At 39.7% G+C, this 22040-nt stretch overlaps 1 long non-coding RNA gene across 6 annotated transcripts in view; it reads right to left on the bottom strand.

Annotated features, from left to right (window-relative positions):
• Positions 1 to 22040, bottom strand: part of LOC146654524 (uncharacterized) — a 62344-nt gene that overhangs the window by 19981 nt on the left and 20323 nt on the right. For 2 of the 6 annotated variants that reach the window (XR_014914766.1, XR_014914767.1), the window contains one exon: positions 19818 to 19987. This is a non-coding gene — a long non-coding RNA (uncharacterized LOC146654524). The other 4 variants (XR_014914769.1, XR_014914768.1, XR_014914770.1 and 1 more) reach the window with 4 other exon arrangements.

Genomic DNA, 22040 nt, shown 5'->3' with positions numbered 1-22040 from the left:
GAAGGATTTACTTCCTATGACCAACGCTGACGAGGGACTTGATGATTAAGAAAACTCGTGGCCTCTGGCGATCATTATGTTACGGCTGACCCTTTTCTTCTTCCAGCAATGTTTTCAAATTGGGCATTAATTAATAAGCTGCATGCTGCATTCATTCTTTGAAAGCCAAATCATAGAGAGAAAAAGGAAATAAAAAGTCATTTCCTCTTGTTCCCAGAACAGCTGAGTACTGTATAATGTAACGCAGCTACTAAAGCTTTTAGTTCATTTATTCATCTCCCTTCCATCTGTTTTTATCTATTCATCCACATCTCTATCTTACATTCAAGAAAACACTCTGCAGAAAGGAAATGTAACTGAAAAATCTCAATACGTGAAAAAGGGATCTTCATAAGACCATTTAAAATATATTTGTCATCTATAAGCATTTTACACGGCATGCCATACCTTAATTTATGTCGTCTCACTTTCTCCATATGAAATTTAATCTGCATCGGTGCTTTTATTGTTTAAATGTTTCTTTTTTTGGAGACATCTGGGATAAAAGCCGAATGCTTCAACAAACAAGAGAAATGCCACCTCATCTCATTATATCAGATCAACAGGGAACAAAACTGTCTGCCTAAATTGCATCTCAGCAGAAATGACATAATAAAGTCCCTAAAGAAATAGAAAAAACAAGCGAGGAAAGAAATTATCACTGCCATCGCACTGCACCAGAGAAGAGGTAAATCAGTTTGCACAATGGTTTACGGCAACAAACCATGAAGCAAGATGATATCCTTGTTCACAGAAAATCAATTTTGGTTGAAAATGACAGAACTGAAGGATACTTTGAGTTGGGAAACTCTGCGTCCCAAATACTTTCTGTTTCAGTTTCTCTTTCTGCCAATGTCAGAGTAAGCTGCCATGATATCTTACTTTAAGACTTATGCCTTTTCTCCTTTTTGATCTCACCCGATTTGCAATAAAGACATTTCTGATCATGATGGAAGAAGATTTCAAGATAATTATCTACAACCTCCTTTCATATTTTGGAGGTAAATTCATGGCCATTTGAGAGTATTTTAAAAGATTTGCCAATGCCAACATTGCCAATGCTTGAATAAATAACATCCTTATCTGCTTCAGGAAGGTGAACCTTTAGATACCTTGCAGAAGGGTGGAATATTAATAATGTGGAAAACAAGTAAACAAGCATTGAAAACAAGCGTGTAAAGAATAAACCCTTGCTCGTTGATTACTGCATAATCTATATACGTGTGTGTGTGTCTCTGTGTGGGAGAGGGTTGCTGTGTGAATGTTTGTGCTTGGATGTGTGTGTAAAGGTGTATGTGTTGAAGGGAGATGGACAAACCCAGGGGTCCGTTTATCTAAGCTGACAGAAACAATTTACAGCACTGCCAAATAAGGAGTAAGAGCCCCTCACACAGAGTGAACTGGAGGGAAACCAGACAGAAAAAGCAGAAACTGTGTGGCAATAAGAGCCCTGTAGAAGAGTTACTATAGGAACACCAGACTGGGCACAAAATGTGGCCCTGGCATTCTTTAGTCACGACTCATCCGTCCATCCATCCATCAGATGGTTTAATTTATTACATCTACCACTGAGAAAATAAAGCTCTTGGAAGGAGTTGTTCTGGATCTTTTTTTCCTGTCTTTTATCATATCTAACAGAAATGTTTAACATTTTAAAAAGATGTTGGGGCAGGGTCAGATCATCAGCCAAGGAGATTTGATCTAGATCCAGGCACTTGAATTTATTTTGATGCCGACTTTAAAATCACAGTGAAACATGTTTGAAGAGGGCACGCCATGACCCATCTGCTGAAATAGACTACATTACCTTCAGTAAAGTCACAACATTTTTACACTGTGTTCTTGTTGTTCGAAAAGATACAGTCCAAATTAGTGATTCATGAAGTCGACTCCTGTGTCTGTTCTATTCTTTGCTTTTAAACAGCAAAAAAACAGCTTCCAGTTTCAAGTCTAAATCCAACATCCATCAACAATCTTAAATATTAAAACCTGTGAACCCAGGGAATTAAAGTACATTCAGCCAAGATTTTTTTTTCTTAGAAAAACACTTAACGAACACCTTTTTTTTTTTCAGGAGTATCACTTTTATGCCCTTTTCAAGCTCCCTATTTTTATTCCATGACTCTACAAGCAGGGGTTAGATAGTGAGATTCGGCAGATGGGCAAAGCAGTGCAGCATAGGGAAACAAACTACTTAGAAATAAGGCACATAATAATTTGTTTTGTGAGCTCCATTTGATTTTTCTTAGTATATAGACTGTGATCAGTTGACCTGGGCTGCTGCTCTGATTTTCACTGCTCTTTGCTGATTTATCCTGCTGAATTCAACATTATGTTACATGAGCTTTAGTTTTTTTTTTTCAACCACTAGATAATATAAAGCTAATGTAAAAGGTAGAACTCAATAACTGACTCTAATCAGCATCAGTACCCTAGATATAAACTGATGTCTTTACCCTTGATGTAGCGAAAGAATAGCACGTTAGATGTGTCTAGTACAACATCAGAGCATCACTGTAAAGCTTAGTAAAGCAGAGTACTGAAAACTGACCAGTGCAATTATGAAACTGCAAAGTATTTTCATGCAAACTTTGAATAAAACTAAATTTGCAAAGTGTTTTAAATGTGATTTAAAACTGTGCACCTGTAGCAGTTTTATTGTAACACAATAATTCCCCTTATGAAATCAATCTATCCATCCAATAGCTGATAAGAAAACACTACTAAGGAAAAGCAACAAGCAGAAGACAATTGTTTGGGCCAAGAAGCACAAGGAATGGACATTAGACCAGTAAAAATCTGTGCTTTTGTCTGATGAGTTCAAATTTGAGATCTTTGGTTCCACCTGTCTTTGTGCGACGCAGAAAAGGTGAAGGGATGGTCTCTAAATGCATGGTTCCCCCGTGAAGGATGGAGCAGGAGGTGTGAGGGTGTGGGTGTGCTTTGCTGGTGACACTGTTGGGGATTCATTCAAAATTGAAGGTAGACTGAACCATCATGGATACCACAGCATTGTGCAGCGACTTGCCATCCCATCCATTTTGCATTAAGTTCGACTATTATTTATCTACAATGTAAATAGTCATGAAAATAAAGAAAAAACATTAAATGAGAAGGTGTGTCCAAACATTTGGCATAGATGGAAGAAGTGGCTGATACTGGAAAATCCTATTAGTGGCTAGGCAAAGCTGGCTTGAAAGACAGTGCAGAGGCAAGATTCAAGATTCAAGATTCAAAATTGTTTATACAAGTATAACACGCAGTGAAATGTGACCTGATACGCTCCTTGATTGTGTAAAAAAACAAGAAAACAAGAGAGAGAACATTATATACAGTGAGTGAATATGTACAAAGAGGACATTGTCTGCAGTAAGTGAGTTATATACATTATATAAATAAAATAAAATAAAACAATCTGGAAATTTACAGTTGAAATCTGAGAATGTACATTGTGTGAGTGGGGTGTTATCTATCTAGGCACTAATCATGGCAGCACAGGAACAAGCCCTAAGCACAAGATCCATAGAGACTGGGGTCTATCACACCAGGCAAGAATCCAGGTGCAGAATGCTAGCAGGCAGGATATAACCAAGTGGCATATATATGGAACATCTGTGCTGAGTATGGCCTGGAAGTCCACAGGTCAAAATGGGACACACCTCTTTGGGTGGTTGAGAATCCTGGGCTATGAGCTAAGATCCTGGTGGACTTCCAGATACAGACAGACAAACTGGTGATGGCTAACCAACCTGACATATTAGTGGTGGAGAAGCAAAGGAAGACGACCAAAGTGATAGATGTAGCTATGCCAAGTGATAGCAACATCAGGAATAAGGAACACGAGAAGCTTGAGGAATACTAAGGGCTCAGAGAGGAGCTTGAGAAGATTTGCTGGCTGAAGCAACAGTAGTCTTTGTGGTAATGTGAGCAACCGGGGCAGTGACCTCCGAATTGGGTGAGTGGCTCCAACAAATCCCAGGAATGACACCTAAGATCTCTGTCCTGAAGAGCGCAGTCCTATGAACATCAAAGATACTGTGCAAGACCCTCAAACTCCCACTGACAGTACCAATGACAGATAGAGGAAGTGATTGACATCAGTTGCTTGAAATGTTTGGCCTAAAGGCTCTGGTAGCACTCCTGGCAGCACAAGAACATGCCTTAAGCACCAGATCCAAAGAGGCAGTAGAACTCAAATAGGACTGACAGGACTCAAATTGCAGGCTGTGCAAAAGTACTCCGGAAACAGTCCACCGCATAGAAGCAGGATGTAATATGCGAACTGTGAAAGTGTACACTGGGGCACAACCAAGTGGCTGGGATAGTAGATACAGGAACATCTGTGCTGCATATGGATTAGAAGTCCCAGCTCCCAATGGGAAACATCAAGGTGGTTGAAAAAGATGAGGGCTAAGGTCCCATGAGACTTCAAGCTCTAGACAGACAAGCAACTGCTGGCCAATCAACCAGACATAGTGATGGTTGACAAGGAGCAGAAGACTGCAGTTGTGATAGATGTTTCAATTCCCCAGCAACACCAGAAAGAAAGAGCATGAGAAAATAGGAAAGAGGAGCTAAATGTTTAACATTTTAAAAAGCAGACCTAAAACTAGGTCTGCTGGTGCTCCGGCATATTCCAGACCTATTCAGAAGATTGCAGTCATAGGAACAGCTGTGGTAAGGGACCTGAGCTTAAGGAAGACACATACGTATTAGAAAATGCTATATATTTTATCTAATACATTATGATTATAATTTTATTATTATTATTTTTGTTTAGGTAGTATATTTGAGGAATTGTTTTGAAGATAAAGCTGACTTTTCAGTGTAGATATCAAAAAAGAATCTGCTGTAGGCTGTAAACTTTTTTTTTTTCCAAAGGATTATTTTATGAGTGAGAATTGCTAATTAAAAAACTAAGATTTCTTTGAGTGTAAGCTGAAACCCAACAGCCTCATCAATAAAAGCACTTATAAGTTATTAGATAGAATGATAAGAATACATATTAGCAACAGGTGTTGTTGTCTCATAGAACAAGCTTTGATGAAACTGAAACTACATCCTGCGATAAGCAAATAAGCAAGTTGGATTTGACATTCAAGAAATCGGTGCACTTACAGCAAAGGCCAAGACCAGCTTCACAAAATAAGGAGCAAAAAATATATGACGTAGCAGAGCTCAGGCTGGCAAAATACGCATGATTAATACCACCATGTCTGGTAAAAACAACATCCAGGTTTACAATGTCAGCTTCTCTCATATCCTCTTCTAATGCCACTAACCAAACACCCACGCATACAAACACTCTACACAGAGGTAACTGAGTGCTGCACCACAGCCAATATTTGAGCCTGGATTAAATCTGTACAAGAGAGATTGTAGAATAGAGTAGAACACAACAGAATGTATATCTAAACACCGCACAAAGTATTGTAAATAGAAAAAAGCATTATTAGTGCGATTTCCTACTAATTTTGTGGGGGTACAGAAATCAGTTATCCACTTTAAAAGGTTTTAAAAGTAATGAATTAAGTCTTCATTTACTTCTTCATGTAATCCTACAGTAACTGCATGATGTTGAGATTAGGCTCTGTGTGGGGCAAACCACCTGTTGTAATGTTTCTTGTTTTTCATTTCTCTGAAGACGATTTGTGACTCATTATGACAAGGCTATATGTTTGGACTTGTTGTTGTAATGCAGAATGAACATGGAATTGTTCATTCTGGGTAAGACTTAAGATATAAACACAGACTTATAAGAGAGGGACATGGCTTTAAAAGAATCCTGAATTAAAATGCATGGGAGAATTCTGCATCTGCAAAGATTGTACTGCAGGCTAGCTAAGTTCTAGTGGAATTAAATTGCTTATCTCAAGTGACACTTGCTTCTGGAAGAAGTTCACAGAGTCGCACAGAATAGATGTAAAAAAGAAACCTTTCTTTACAAGCTGCAAATTGAGGCATTTTCTAGTCATGATTGTTGTGCGTAACCACTGAAAGAGCAGTTACATACAGTTATATTGGATTAAATGAATATTAGCAGAAGCTAGAACAGTCCCCAAATGCTACCATTTTCAAACTGTGGGATGTTTTACACTCACTACACTCACACATAGCTAGTATTGGGTTGGACCCTCCTTTTGCCTTCAGAAGTGCCTTATGTGTATGTGATATAGACAACACACAAACCTACCTCACAAACCACCCTACCCATTGTTTCTGCCTGCATGCGCACAACGCACAATTAAGTGTGAATATGAGCTGGAAGCATAACCTGATGGGTAAAATTAAGTGGCAAACCGTCCTACCTACTTAGATTTATGCTGGAATTATTGTGTGACAGCAGAAATGTGCATAAACTACGTACAGTAGGACAATTTCCAAAAGTAGGATGGTTTGTAAGAACACTGCAAACGTTCCTAAGCATAAGACAACTTTGTATCATAACACAGTTTCTGCAGATTGCCTGCAATCTTCCATTCCACCACATCCCAAAAGTGTGCTGTTGGATTGAGATCAGGGAACTTTAGAGGCCACTTGAGTATCATGAACACTGTCATGTTCGAGCAAGCATTCTGAGATGATTAAACTGAGGAGTACACATGCATGTTATTGTGCACGTGTCCTCAAGATGGGTATACTGTCAGTGCACCCCAGGGTGGCTGTGGCTACAATGTAGCTTGCCATCACCAGTGTGTGAATGTGTGTGTGAATGGGTGGATGACTGGTTGTGTAAAGCGCTTTGGGGTCCTTAGGGACGAGTAAAGCGCTATACAAATACAGGCCATTTACTGTGGTCATAAAGGGGTGGGCATAGTCAGCAATTATACTAGGGTAGGCTGTGGCATTTAAAAACGCAAAGTAGGTATTAAGTGGCTCAAAGTGGACCAGGGAGCCATCCACCACCCCACTGAACTACCTGAACTGTTGATAGGAGGGAGAATTCATCCAGGCTTTTATGTTGTTTAAGCCAAATTCTGACCCTAACATCTGAACACCGCAGCAGAGTTTGATCCTTTTTCCAATCTATTGTCCAATTTCGTGTGTAACTTTCAACTTGACAACAATCATGTCAAGTTGAAAGTCACTTATCACCTTTCTTCCTGTTTCTATCCATGTCCACATCCATAAATGCACTGAGCTACTGGCATGTGATTGGCTGATTAGATATTTGCATTAATAGACAGCTGAATAGGTGTCCCTAGCAAAGTGGTCAGTGAGTGTATTTTACAACTTCCTTAAACATTCCAATAAAGAATAAAAAAAACAGCACAAAATTTAATGAAGTGTGAAGGTGCAGACTCGAGGAGAGCAGGATGCCTACATGAGCTTGCAGAAAGTGATGGTGGCGACTTCAGTGTCTTGTTTTTTTCCACACAAAAGTTTCAAACAGAAATACATGAAATTTACAGAGAAGAGAAACTGAAACACTAGAAAGTTTGAGGCTGTTGTTACTCCGTTCGCTTAAAGAAAACTTTAAAAAACAGCAGAATATTCCCCGTGGATGAAGGAATTTTCGAGAAGCTTTTTTTTCATGTTTTCAGTTCTCTCTCACAGTTTTGAGTGGGGTCACCAATGCAGCCTCTGAATGCACAGCTCAGAGTAGTGGAGGGAAAACAGAATACTGTTAGAAGAGGGTGAAAGGGTCTTTAAGTGGCCTTGTCTTTCTCTTGCAGTCTCTAAAGCTTCAAATTAAAGTGCACATGATATATATAAAGCGCACTGTGCCTCACATAGCCGGTCCACTTTCTGTTGCATAATAACTTGCCTGAGGGAAAACCTGGCGGTGGGAGGTAAAGCTTGGCATTTTAAGATATTAAATTCAACAGAAGCAGGCATTCGATAAAGAAATACGAGCTTCTTTTTTTTTTCCACGCACACTAACGCTTTGATGTTAATGTGATTATGAGAATGATGAGGTAGACTCGCTTTATGTCACGTGAACATGTTAATCTAATTATGTAGCTTCAATTAAGGCGATATTCAGAGCATTAGCTCAAGCATTAAGACATCAAGTGCTGAACAGTTTGTACAGATGTTGATGTTTCACTCTGACTCACACCGATCATGCAAGTTGCGACACTTGCCCAGCATTCACCGGGCTGTTAATTTTTATAGCCACTATCTGTATTTACATCCACACTTCTAGTCTGGAGCCTGAGCAATAAATAATTCTGGGAGAGAAAAAAGTTGCACAGAAAGAAGTGATGCAACGGAATATGAGGGGGGAAATGACTGACAGGGCTTGTGTGCTATAAGGCAGACATTATGCGACAAATCTATTGAATTAAAAACTGCAGTGTGGATGATTGAGTGAAAATATTAACTTCCACTGCAATGCATTTAAACAGCTTACTGAAATTCTTCTCATAATCCACACTGGGGCATAAATGATTGTGTGCACATAAACAGTGTAAGACAAAACCCACTTGATAAGTTTGTGTAAATGAATAAGCCTCCTGCACATAAATGAAAAAGCCTTTGGAGGAGTCAGTGCATCTCTTCCATTTCTGCTGCAGTAATGGACTGCAGCAGCTATCGCATCCCCTTAAATCGTTTTTTTTCTCTCTCTCTTGGGGAGCAGTATCTCCATGAATACAATTTGCCATTCAGATCCTGAATAAAGAGAGCTAATACAAGACAGCTTTATGCAAAAAAAAAAAATCATTTGGAAGAATACACTTTAAGAAATCACCATCACAGTCACAGAACATGTGTTGTATATTACAGGAATAAGTTACACGCAAAAAATAATAATAATAAAGTGGGTCATAGGTATTCAAGTAGATAATGTTGGTAAATCATTTTTTTATTCGGTACACTGAATTTTAACATTGCGATTTTATTTTACAATTTAAAATAAGGAGACTTGCTAGATATACACTTTACTACTGGAATAAAATACCTCTGTATCACAAAATTATTCATAGAATACTACCAACTTTAAGAAATGCTCTGAACATAATGATATTTCATTTTTTCCACTTCAAAATCTAACTTTACCTAAGGGATAATTAAGATACTAGACATACAAGGAAATGTGGTTAAACCTATGATTACTTTTGTCTCTTGAATCCTTAAACCTTAATAGTAACAGCACTTATTTATTACCGTTTCCTGATAAGGACTAGGTAAACATTCATTGTTGTTGTTTGGTTATGCTTAGATTGCAAAACAACTTGGGTTAATATACTGTTTTTAAAAATCAATTTTAAGCACAGACATCATGAAAAATGGACAAGATGTCACTCGTTGGTTTTGGACTCGATATTTTGGCTGCCACCAAGTTGGTTATTGTGGTTACTGTAAACAACACTCTATATGTGCACAAACACATCAGACATAGATATCGGCTAATGACTGCAGTGCAGGAAATAATAGAATTTCACTCACCAAAAATGAAATACAAACATATTGGACGGTCAATGCCAAACAATAAGGCATATTAAAAGCCAGATAAAATGCTCCAAATGGCACCAACAGCACAAACACAGCAGAGAGGTCTTTAGAGCAGTGAATGACACTTTGTAGACAACAGTGGGCTCTAACTGGCTGTGTCGGGATAACTGCCAATTAAGGCAGCCATGCGCCTATCTCCAGTATCCAGGTGAATGAGTTATAAAAAAATTCACCCCACTCAGAGTTGGGGAAAGCTATCCATAGACCCCTAAACTTTTTTTTTTTTTTACAAGCCTGCAAATATGAATTTAATGCTATAAAATTGGTTATTTCTACATGGAAACCTATGAGATCCAGCCTCAAGTGGCACCTAGAGAAATTGCAGTTTTTGGCACTACCTTTTTCAGCCTCAGTATGGTTTCAACTTCCTCACGGAGCCAGCGGAGGTGACTTTACTTTAAAACTGAATTATCACAATAGACAGACTGGTGACCTATCTTTTCCCCTATTACAGCTGGGGCAGGCTCCATCCCACTACCATTAGGGGAGACATAATAACAACTAGCATGAAAAACCTTTCCAGTAATTAAAGAGACAGTATCCATTTTCAAGCTATTTTAGGGTGACAAAATCACATTGCCTAACAACGCTGGCATAATATCAGAGATGATAAATCCAATTTATTAATCAGTAGTTGTTTATGTAAACACTGTCCTCTCTGACATTCAGTTTAAGCTCCGTTTAGCAAAATCTTAACGTTAATAACAACAATCTGATGAAGCAGACAGATTAACAACACTCAAGTGAGCACAGAATATATGAACTAAAACATAAATCAACCTTATCACAACACATTTTAGAGAAATTAAATCAACTACACAACGATATATAATAATAAATGTAAATCTTTTATCTTTATCTGTGTTTGGTCAAACACAAGACATTGTTTGTTTTTTCCTTAATAAGGTATATTCATGTAATCTCAGCAAAAAAGCCATATTTTTCTCAGTTCACTTTGGTTGAGTACAATTAAGGACTGTGGGAGGCAGCCAGGGAATCCAGAGGAAACCCTCACCACGGTTTAAACCCGGCACCATCTTTCTGTGAGATAACAGTGATATCCATTCCACCCAAGAATTAAAGGAATTAGAAATGATCCCACCTGAGTGATATTTCTCCCAACACTGGACACCATTTAAACAAATATAGAAATTTCAAAAAATGTATAAGTTGTCAATTAAAAATTAACACTTAAAACTGTTAAAGAAAACAGAGAAATACTAAAGTCAAGCTGAAATTACTTGAAAATGTATATGTTAAATAGAGGTTAAGTAGGTTATATAAAGAATATTTGGTGAGATCGAGATCAAGAGGGAGACACCACGTACTGCTGGTATGTTTGCTCCCTCTTGTGGTACGCGGGGAGTCTCCCAAAAAAGGTTAAGATTAAATAATATACCATGTTCTGATTGAGGGATTTCTGAAAAATTAAAACGTACAGCTCTGCTATCACTTCCGAGATAGATGAAGACAGAAAACTAAACAGCAGTGACGTTTGTAGGGTTGCTGAAGTTGGGCTAGCTGGTATATAATGATGCGCTACGTGATTGCTAGTGACATGGCTATGTTAGCATAGCATAAACACAGTGAAGCTGGAGGATGAACGCTAACTTTTTTCCATTCGATAAAAAATAACATGAGGGTTCCTGATGGTTAGGGACCAGTCGCATAGCAGGATGCGATAAACCAGTGATCCCCAACCCCCGGGCCACAGACTGGCTCGGGGGTTGTTTTGTACCGGGCCTCGAGAGTTGAGGCTCGGGTCTGAAATTTAGGGGTTTTAGGGTTTTTATTGTTAACTCGGTTTCCCTGGGTCTTTTCCCGTGTTGAAGTTGTGTGTCTTATTTTGAAAGAAATATTTATGCGTGCCCATAGCGACCAGAGAGCATTAAGGGGCAAGGAGGAAGATGTTACTCTCAATATTGTTGGCGCATTTCAGGAGGATGCTGCTAATAAAGTTACACAATAACACAGTGAATTCGCATTTATTATTATATTTACAAAATACAACAGTTTTTTTCTTGGTTGTATCATTTTATTTTATTGTATTTATCTGCGACACCTTAAAGGCCGGTCCGTGAAAATATTGTCTGACATTAAACCAGTTTGTGGCGAAAAAAAGGTTGGGGGCCGCTGCTATAAACGGACCAAAGAAATAAAATTGTCTCGTGTAAACTGTATATGGTGTTAAATAGGCGTATACTACTGTACTTTAATGTCAGTCATAAGGGCGGTACTTAAAAAGCCATATATTTTATGAGGCGGTACTCACTGTGAAAGTTTGAGAACCCCCGATCTAGATAATTCTACAATAATAAGCACCAACTTAAATTAGTCGAAGAGGAAAGTTTTTTTAGTGTCTGCTTTCTTATAGTGAGTCGAATCTGATTATCTGGCAATCGTGATATTGGAAGCACAGAAATCACTAGGTCCAGCCAAGACACTCAGATTTATCCATATAACCTCAAAAACACAAAACACCATAATACAGAGATTTTTCAGTCGACAAAGTGGAATCAGTGCCGCTCTGCTAAAACTTCTTCATAAAGGTTAGCTACAAGGATGCTTCGATTCTATAATAAGAGTGACCTCATTAATTGGCAGCTGAGTGTAGACTGATATTATGATTACGCATTTCATCATATACTTGTGTGCCAATCTTCTATTGATTTACCTCAGCTGTGTTTCATAATGATTAATGCAAATATATGTGCTACATACAGTATCTATGAATAGATGACCTTAAACACATGTGCTGCGGTTCAATCTAGCAAGACTGTAAAAAGCCAGAATCAATAATCATGTTAATACACACTCTCATCAGCATTTCCCGCCACAGGTGCTGAGCTTTAACACTCACAATTCATATTATAAGCCGAGAGATGTGAGATGAAACATTATGCAAATGAGTCTATCTTTCCCTTTAGCAAGGTCCTCTGACCTTCATCCCGCAGAAACCGCTCACACTCGCACTTCACTTTGACCAGGAAATGGTTTATTATAAAGATTTTTTTCAAGAAATAAGAGCAATTGTGGTTCACTGTAAGTTAAAAATGGAGCAGATAAAAAAAGAAGAAGAAAATCAGCGACCTAATTCCCCAGAGGATCAAATGTACAATAACTGTTAATTCTCCCATTTAATTATAGCCCACAAAAAGCATCTTGACAGGAAGGTGGGGTGTGAAAATCCAGAACCACCATTGTTTGCTTCGTTGTTTCACAAGTGCCTCAAAGTTGCTCAGTGAGCCCATCGGTTCCCACGCGCTGTTCTGAGATGATCTTTTATGGTAATCGTGTGGGTGCCAGTGGCCTGACAGGGTACGTATAGGAAGGCAAGTATTTAATAAAGGGTTTTTCTTGGCTCTTCATTTCCATTTTTATAACAAATCGTCAGCTCTGCCCCATGTAATGAGGCTATTTACTGTGTACAAAAGAAAAGGGAGATTAGAGCATCACAGGATGGGATTATAAAAACCTGAGACCACAGACCACAAAGACAGCCAAGCCAATCACTTCCAGAAAATCCCTCACCATCTTCAAGCTTTCATTTGCCATTTCCCTGTTCATTCTTCACAGTCCTTCATCTGCCTGCTGTCTTTCTTCTCTAGCTTTCTTTTTTGTTTCCTTTAAAAAAAACAAACGGCAGTACAGACATTAGAAAACTCTCATAATTCATAAATACATGAGAAAATCTCTTCTCCTACAGAAAATTGGTGCCAAATTATTATTAGTTGTGCAGATACAATACTATTGGCAAGTATTTACATAGCCTGAAAATCTTGTTTGTCACCACTCTGTTTATTGTGAACATGTTACAAACCGGGCAATGAAATACAAAGTCACATAGGTACAAAAGAATGTGAAGGACAGCGAAAAACAAAAAGTTGCCGAGCTAGTGATAGAAAAATGAAAAATCGCCTATACAGAAAGAAAAAGAGAGAGAGAGAGAGAAATGGGTAAAGAGAAAACAACGACACTCCCTGACGGCATAACCATTCAAAGACTAAGACAATATCAAAGCAATTTCAGATCAAATTTAAACTGCCCACTTGTCCCTTTTTCATGAAGCAGATAGAATCTCAGAGCAGGGGCCTTGAGAAAAGGTCACAGATAAGACCCGGCACTCAGATGACACATGGTGAGTGGCAGTGTAGCGGTGCTACCTCTGCTTCAAACACTTTTTTTCTGTAAATTGATTTGAGGGAAAAAGCCAATACACTCTGATAAACAAAGTAACTATGAAACAAAGGAAAATAAATACAAACACCTTGTAGTTTTGCCTTTTTGTTTCTGCTATAATGATTTATCTGAAAATGACAAGATGAAATACATTTTTCTTTTTGTCTGGAAGGGCATAGATTATGAATACTTATGATAAACGGAGGAAGTTAAAAATAAAAAGCAATCAAAATATCAACAAGAACTAAGAGAAGGTAAACAAGATGCCGGTTGATTGATGTCAGAACGGCGATGCAAACAGTGGGGAGCATGCAGGTAAATTAAAAAGCAACTGTGGTTCCTCTTTAATTTGTTTTTGTGCTACTTGTAAGCACTTAAGAGGTACATTCACCCCATTCAAAGGTGAACAAGACACAAAATGTATTAATACTAAAAGCACAGAAACATAAAACCTGGATGTGAATTCAGATCTGCATCCAAAAACACAGCTACCAAGAATGTGCAGCAGAAATGTTTTAATCAAGTACTGTAATTGCAGAGGGTGATAAGAATAAAAGAAATCTGGAAGCATTATGCAATGTTTAAAGTGTCGTGTGGCGTTTTTGGCCACGAGCAAATGCGTGTTTGAATCTCGTGTTCTGCCAGACTGCCAAATGTGGGATTTAATAATGTAAACGGTTTTATATTTAAAGCGTACCATTTTTTTTTCACACACCATTTGGTGTGAGGAAAAAACAACAGCTTTATAGGCATGGATTCGTTTGGAATCCAACAGCAACAACCAAAGAATAATCACCAAAATTAGTTTTAAACTGAACAAATCCCACAAGCCAAAGGATGTGAATGATTTCATCAGATGAAGGATGCTCGGAAGCCTCTAAGTGAACAAACAGGTTTGTGTAACCCATGCTGGTCATATGTGCTGTGATCATGGTACACCTGTAATGTGTGGTGGTGTTGGTGCAGCAGACCATTGGCTCCAGGATAGCTTGTTATTTCAGAAATTTGACAGATATGGAAAGGAAACTTCCACTCTGAAGCTTTGCTGCGCAGTACTTAACACTGACCGTGCAACGCTAGGTCACAGTGGCACTTTCGCCTTCACCATTCATAACGGAAAATCTCGTCCGACTGCTTTAGCCCAACACGACAAAAAACAATGAGTTACAAACTATGTTAAGCTACTCAGCAGTTATGCTGAACAGAGTTAAAGAAAGAAAAAGAATCAAAAGAATGACACATCCAGTAGCCCAGCACTACTCGGCAATAGGGAATGAAGCTAAAGAAGTTATTTGGATTGACTCTAGAACTCTGCTGCACCCCTTGAACCTTCATTTAGGGTACAAAGATGTTCTATGTCAACACAATAACTACAGTCAGAGTCTAACGGTGATAAGCTAAAGTGAAGATGACACAAGGTAAGTGGGAAAAGGGTTAACACGTCTTTTCCTTTTCAGGAACACACATTTAAGACACTTCCTCTGCAAACATTCACCTCTACACAATTAGGCCTTTCTACGGTGGATGAAAGAACAAAAACACAGTGACTGCACGGTTCATTAGTAAAACAAGGTCAGGCAGATGCTACCTAAATCTAACTGCAATTCTGCAAGTACAAAAACAGTACAAAAGAAACGGGTAGAAATGCAATGCGATTTATGCGGTGTCAAGCGCTGCATTATTACTCTTATCAAAGTCTTTGCTGTGTCAACAGTGAGAATCTTTCATGCATCTTTAATTGTTATCCTTGCTGCAGGGACGGCAGGTCCAGTGAAAACTTGAATATAAGTAGCGCATGTTTCAGAATGGTCATGTTACTTTTTAATTGTTTAAAGGAAGGAAACAATTTTATTTGTGGTATCTTAAAGAAGTCTTTTGAAGAAAAATGTATGCAACAGAAGCCAATCATGACCAGACTTCCAGCCAAATATTTCTGTACCGTATTCATCCATCTGCATATTTAGTATTTAGTAAAATGAAATCAACACCTATCCTTCTTGGCAGGGATGGTCTCCATATTGCATAACCATAAAAATCTTGGTTATGCTTCTTTTAAAAAAGTCTCGTGTTGATGAATGTTATTTAACAAATAGCATCACCGGCAGCAGATATTAATTCATCGTTTTAAGAAGGTGTATGTCTAAAGCTTTCAAAGTAGAACCCCCTCACTGCAGACTTTACCACATAAACTCTGTGCACTTGCTGACTTGTGCCGAGCTTGAATCTCTGCCCAGTCTTTGAGCAATAACAAGATTCTTGTTATTGTATGATTGCTATTCACAAAGCATGCCTGAGTGAGGAGGATGTGACAAAGAGGAATTCACTCTTGGGTGTGCCACAGTCTGTGAATCTCAGCAGGACACGTAAGCATCACACAAAACCAATCACTTTGTAAATGAGATCAGTAGGAGACTAATATATCCGCTCCGGTGTCATTTTTTCAGACTGTCTTCCACTGCAGGTGTCCACAAACTATTTTGTCATCTATTTCCAGGAAACAACATAGGATGCTCTGATTCTTGGTTCAGAGCTGACCGTGATGGATAGACAGCAGCATCAGACCAACATCAGACCAGTGACACAGTCTAGGTTTTTTTTGTTTGTCCTCTATGATAAAATCAGGCGAGGGCACTGGCAGCTCATCTTTTTGTCACTCACTGAAACACAATCTGCAGGACACCACCAATCAGATTTTATCACTGCTTTTGGGGAACGACACGTCTCATTCATCTTTTCTGCTCTATTCAAACTGCGCTGATTGGCCACAGAAGTGAATCATCACATTTTGTTACCTGCACCAAACTGCATCGTCTCCCTCCTTACCCTGGTGTGTGAGAAACATGAGGTAACACATTTTCAACTTCTTGCCCCATTACCATTCCACATCATTTGTGGGGCAACATGTTTACTTGTTTGCAATGGCTGGCGTGATGTACTTTTTCACATTCCAGTTGCTCCGACTGTTTGTTCTCTTGTCTTTTCGGTTCAGGTTTGTCTTTTGCAAATCCAAACTGCAGCATCCAAACAAACACCTGCATTTGATGAATGTTTTTCTTTCTTTTATTTTTATTTTTTACCTCCACCCATGGTGCAATTTGGTTGTTTCCCCTGTGCTTTTTGTGATTTTGACTGTCATCAGCCTTTCCATTTGATATACATTATAAAAATCTATTCCTTTTTAAGTCTCTAGCTCAGTCCAAATATATGAAGGTGTCTTTTTTTATTGAAATGTCCTAATAATCAGTTTGTTTAACTCTTACAATTCAGAAATCACTTCGCATTACCTGCTAGAAAGGAACTTTCTGTAGCACTGACTTATTATTACTATTAAGGTTTAAGGGAATTTTGTTTCCTAGCAACATGTCTTTCTAGTAGAGCAAATAGATATTACATTACAAGACAAGACAAAGTAAAAAAAATGAAATTTAGCAGGTTCTTTTAATATCAGTGTGTTTCTACTTTGTGGAGTTGTATCAGCTATAATGTTTGCATTATGTGCTGCTAACTGAATATTTGGGGGTCTTTGAAAAAAGGAGAAATCTGAAGACGTCTCCTGTTTTGAGATTTGTTTATATTAAAAAAAATTTTTTTTTTAAACTTTAAAAATTCATGAAGAGTAAAAAGGTTATGCATAAAAAAAGTTACATTTCCTTTTAATCACAGGAGCAGAAACAACAAACCGTCTTTTAACTAATGGCATGCCTACATGATCCTATGCTTTTTTGTTGTTGTTGGATTCAATCAATTACAAGTGTGTATACATCTACTTAACAAATATGATATTAAATATTGTTTAAAAAAAACTCATGTTGCAATTTAGGTTAAAAAAAAATATCAAATTTTAGAAAAGACAACAGGCTCGATAAATTCTCTGCCTTACAAAAACGGGTTTAGATTTGACTGATAACCACTTCAAGGTGGTCTCTTTGGGTAGCAATGTAAGACTGAGCATTGATGTTATTTCTAGATTGTTCCAAATGGCAGTTTTATAATTTGGATTCCATTTTGGAGAAGAGGACAAATTCAGAGGGAGGCAAATCTGGTGAGCAAGCTACAATTGAGCTCTTGAGGCCAAACACATTTTCATGTACTGTGTGCACTACGACAACACAGAGGAGACACAACAGAAGTTAGAACTCTGAACTGACAGTTTGAACCTGGGGGATGAATTCAAGGTTCACAACCCCTCAAATGTTGGAAAAAAAGAAGGAGAAAACACTCCTGTTGCCTTTGGGATTGGACAATATAGACTGAAGACTGCTGCTAAGCCTCTGGATTGTAACTGGGGACCCAGCTCTTATCAACAGCAATGATCCTTGACATGAAAAGTTGGGTTAGTTTGACAGAGAAGTTGAGGTTTGCTCACTGTTTGAGTCCGTGGTAACCGATCAGAATGGGACTTTCACTGAATAATGTAAAAGCAGAAACAGGAAGTAGTTCAAAAGTGCACAAACATGTGATCATCAAGGGGAAAATAGACAAATTTAAAACAGGAAGTTGTTTGAGTTTTAGTTCATGATCCCACTTAATATGGCAAACAAAAAGCTTTTGTTCAGCTGCTCTTTTGTTTTGTGATACAACAAAGTAAATTGCTGTGATGTAGCTCTAACACATGTCAATGCTGATGCAAAGAGAGTTTGATTGAGTATTGTCTAAAATTTACTGCTCACTGTAGAGAACCATATTGGATGTTTATTATCAGGACACGGTGAAATAATGAATGATGGAGTGAATCATTCATGTCAGTGTCCTTTAAAGCGAAGAGTGCTTTTCTCCTCTCGAGCGCTGAAGGTAGCATAACTGATCTCAAGCTCTTACCAGAGAAGACATTTATTTCAGTCAACTGCAAGTGCTGAAGCGTCACACTGCACTTGAGGGTCATGGGAAGTCAATAGTGAAGAGATGCCTCATTTATCCTTTTTACTTACAGAATATATACGCACGTACACACTAACGGGAATGTTGTTTTTCTCAGAGTGTTAATTTTGTGATGAATTTATACAGGTTGACACTTGTCTCAATTTGTGACAACATTACTCAAGGCCATCACTGAAAGCGTCAGTCTGCCTGTGTAATCCTGTCCCCAAAATGTCAGCATGTGCACACTTACAAGGCTGTCTATGGAGAAATGAAAAGACCACAGTAGAGGGAGGCGGGTGTCGCAGATAACAGCATTTGAAGCAGGGAAGAGGGAAATGAGTGAAAACAAATAGGAAATTAAAACATGACATCTTCCTCTGCACCCTGATTAAAAGAAAGCAAAGCTATTTTTACTGAGGGGTTAGGATTGCAACCACATCCTTAAATACCAAAACCAGATGCTCAGTCAACACCAAAACATTTCCTCTTTTTTTTCCTCAAGGGGTTGATAGCACATGCAAATACAAAAACAATCCTGGAGAAAACAAATAATGAATTTTAAGTTGCTGCTCTCAGACAGTTATTGTTTGCAAACAACAAAAAGCCTATCCCAAATCTGGTGGCACTGATGATGGCTGCCTGCTGAAACAGCTGTGCTCTCCCCAAGAATGAAATAATGGAATAACAAGAAATCTGCATCATGCATAATTTTTCAGTTTGCATTGTTCAGTATGCATACGCTTACATTTGAAAATAAAACCCTTTATATTTGAGTATAAAACTTTGTTTAGGAGTTAGTGTGTTAACAAAATGGTCTTCATGGATTCGCATAGATTGCTACGATACACAGTGTTTAAAACAGGGTCCAATTGCTCTATTAGTACGTGCATAAAGTGTCAGTCAGAGGCCGGGTCCCTGGCCACCTCCTCTAGCTGGTCCAGGAGAACACCAAGGCATTCCCAGGCCAGCTGAGAGATAATCCCTCCAGTGTGTCTTGAGTCTGGGCCTCCTCCTGGTGGGACATGCCCAGAACACCTCATCCAGGAGGGACCCAGGAGGCATCCTTGTCAGATGCCTGAACCACCTCAAATGGCTCGTCTGGATGTGGAGGAGCAGCGGCTCTACTCTGAGTCCCTCCTGTATGGCCGAACTCCTCACCCTATATCAAAGGGACAAGCCGAACCACCCTTCAGAGGAAGCCCATTCCTGCCACTTGTATCCGCGATCTCGTTCTTTTCGTCACTACCCACATGTCACAGTCTGTGATATACATATACTCACTGTATATATGTACAGTGGAACAGGTAACATGGTACTCCGTGGGGTGGGGGGTGTTGTCGTCGGGGAGGTCAGAGGGTGAGGGAAGGTTGCTCCCAGAGCGCTCTTGCTCACTCACACACATGCACAGGAATGCAGGCTGCAGGAGAGACAGGCAGGGAATCCGAGAGGCCTGTATACAAAGGAAAACGACGTTAGGAGTAAACTCTGGGAAATCAAAAATGATACTCAAGAGGCTAGGCTACACTGACGCTAGGTAGTGCGACGATCCAGTGAGGAAGCAACATCTCCTGCCGTCTTATGTAGTCTGCCAGGAATAATACTCCTGATGAGCAGAATCAGCGTGAACAAGCCTTAGGTGTGCGTTTAGGGCGGGTTCAGAGGTGGGGAAGCAAAGTTCAGTTCCGCCCTGGTGGGAGAGGCAAAGGCAAAAACACACCACACCCTCTCCAGATCCTGAGAACCATGACACCACAGCTTGTGACCATAGGTGACGAGCTTTTACACTCAGCTTTCTCTTCACCATGATGAACCAGTACAGCCTCCGCATAACTGCAGCGGCAGCATCAATCTGTCTGTTTATCTCCCACTCCCTTTTTCCGTCACTCGTTAACAAGACTTGATCAGGAACTTGTCCCTGACGAATGGGCACTCCACCCTTTTCAGGCTGAGGGCCATTGCCTAAGATTTGGAGGTGCTGGTTCTCATTCCCGCCGCTTCACACTTGGCCGCGAACCGTTCCAGTGCAAACTGGAGGCCATCACCCAATGAAGCCAACAGAATCACATCATCTGTGAAAAGCAGAGATGAGATTCTGAGAGCGCCACTGTGACAGCCTGGCAGAGTCCACCACCCTCCGCAAATGAGTCTGACTAATTGCCGGCTATGCGGACCAAACCTCCTGTTGTATAAGGATCAAATGGCCTGTAGCAAAGGGCTAGACACTCCATACTCCCGAAGAAACTCATCCACCCTAGGGGCCCTGCCACCAGGGACCGAGTTTAACTGCCTCAGTGATCTCATCCCCAGAGATAGACGAGTTGTCCCCCTCATTCCCAGACTCTGCTTCCTCAAACTCCTCCCACACCTGAGTTTTTCAGTGACTGCCTAAATCGCGTTCCACTTGGCCTGTCGGTATTATCAGCGGGCTTCCAAAGTCGCACAGGCTAACCAAGCCCGATAGGACTACTTCTTCAGCCTGGTCGCTCCCTTCACCACTGGTGTCCACCATTTGGTTTGGGGGTTACCACCATAACAGGCACCAACTACCTTGAGGCTGCAGCTCAGTGCAGTGGGTTCCTTCCCTATCAGGCAGGTGACATTCCATGTCCCAATCACTAGTTTTGGTAGTCAGGGATTGGTCCGCCAGGGCCTCTGCTCACATTGCACCCCATGACCTACGGCGCCTCCGCATAACTGTGGTGGGCCTACTGGAGAATGGGCCCATGTCCCTTTTTTGAGCTGGGCTCGGCCTAGTGACCCGGCCACTAGATGCTACCCTTTGGGCACCCTCCCCGGGCCTGGCTCTAGTTCACCCTATCCTGTTCCCTCAATGTTCTACTCATAGGGGTCTTTTGAATCGCTCTTTGTCTGGTCCCTCACCCAGGAGCAGTTTGTCATGGGTAACCCTGCCAGGGGGCAAAGGCCCTGTGACAGCATAGCCACTGGGATCACTGGGACACACAAACCCCTATATTTTACTGTAGTCCACATTAGGTAGTTAAATTTGGAACAGGCCAAGCTTAAAGTAACTTTTTTTCATTGGTACAGATGAACTGGTGCCGCTAGAGATAGACGAGGTAAATAAAATGAGTAGAGTGACTGGCTGGGCAGGTTTGCAGTTGGAGTAAAACATTTTAATTTTGATCTTAAATAACTGCTCATAGCCTCGAGGCACTTCAGCTTCTTATTAAACCACACCATAATTTCTGAGCTTAATTAAGTGCTATGAGTTCATAAACACCAGCAGGAAGAAAAAAAGAAAAGTTTATTAATGTTAGAGTCTTTGAGAGTTGAAGAGCATATATCACTGATATACACGAGTATACACGTGAGGCAAAACGTATGGCAGTTGATTAGTTATTAATAACTAATCTTAAATGTGGCCAAACAGTTAGTCACAGAGCAAGAAGAGCTTGAATCTTGTTTGACTCCACCGGCCACCTGGGGCTTTTCTGTTTGGTGTTTGCAAGTTTTTCCTGTTACAGGTACTCCAGCATCCTCCT

The sequence above is a fragment of the Rhamphochromis longiceps genome, linkage group LG14 (assembly GCF_057381845.1).
Source record: "Rhamphochromis longiceps isolate RC_006_pf linkage group LG14, R_longiceps_female_GT1.1, whole genome shotgun sequence".
Classification (NCBI taxonomy): Eukaryota; Metazoa; Chordata; class Actinopteri; order Cichliformes; family Cichlidae; genus Rhamphochromis; species Rhamphochromis longiceps.
Note: the sequence above shows the minus strand (reverse complement) of the source record. Positions and strands in the feature narration are given on the sequence as shown.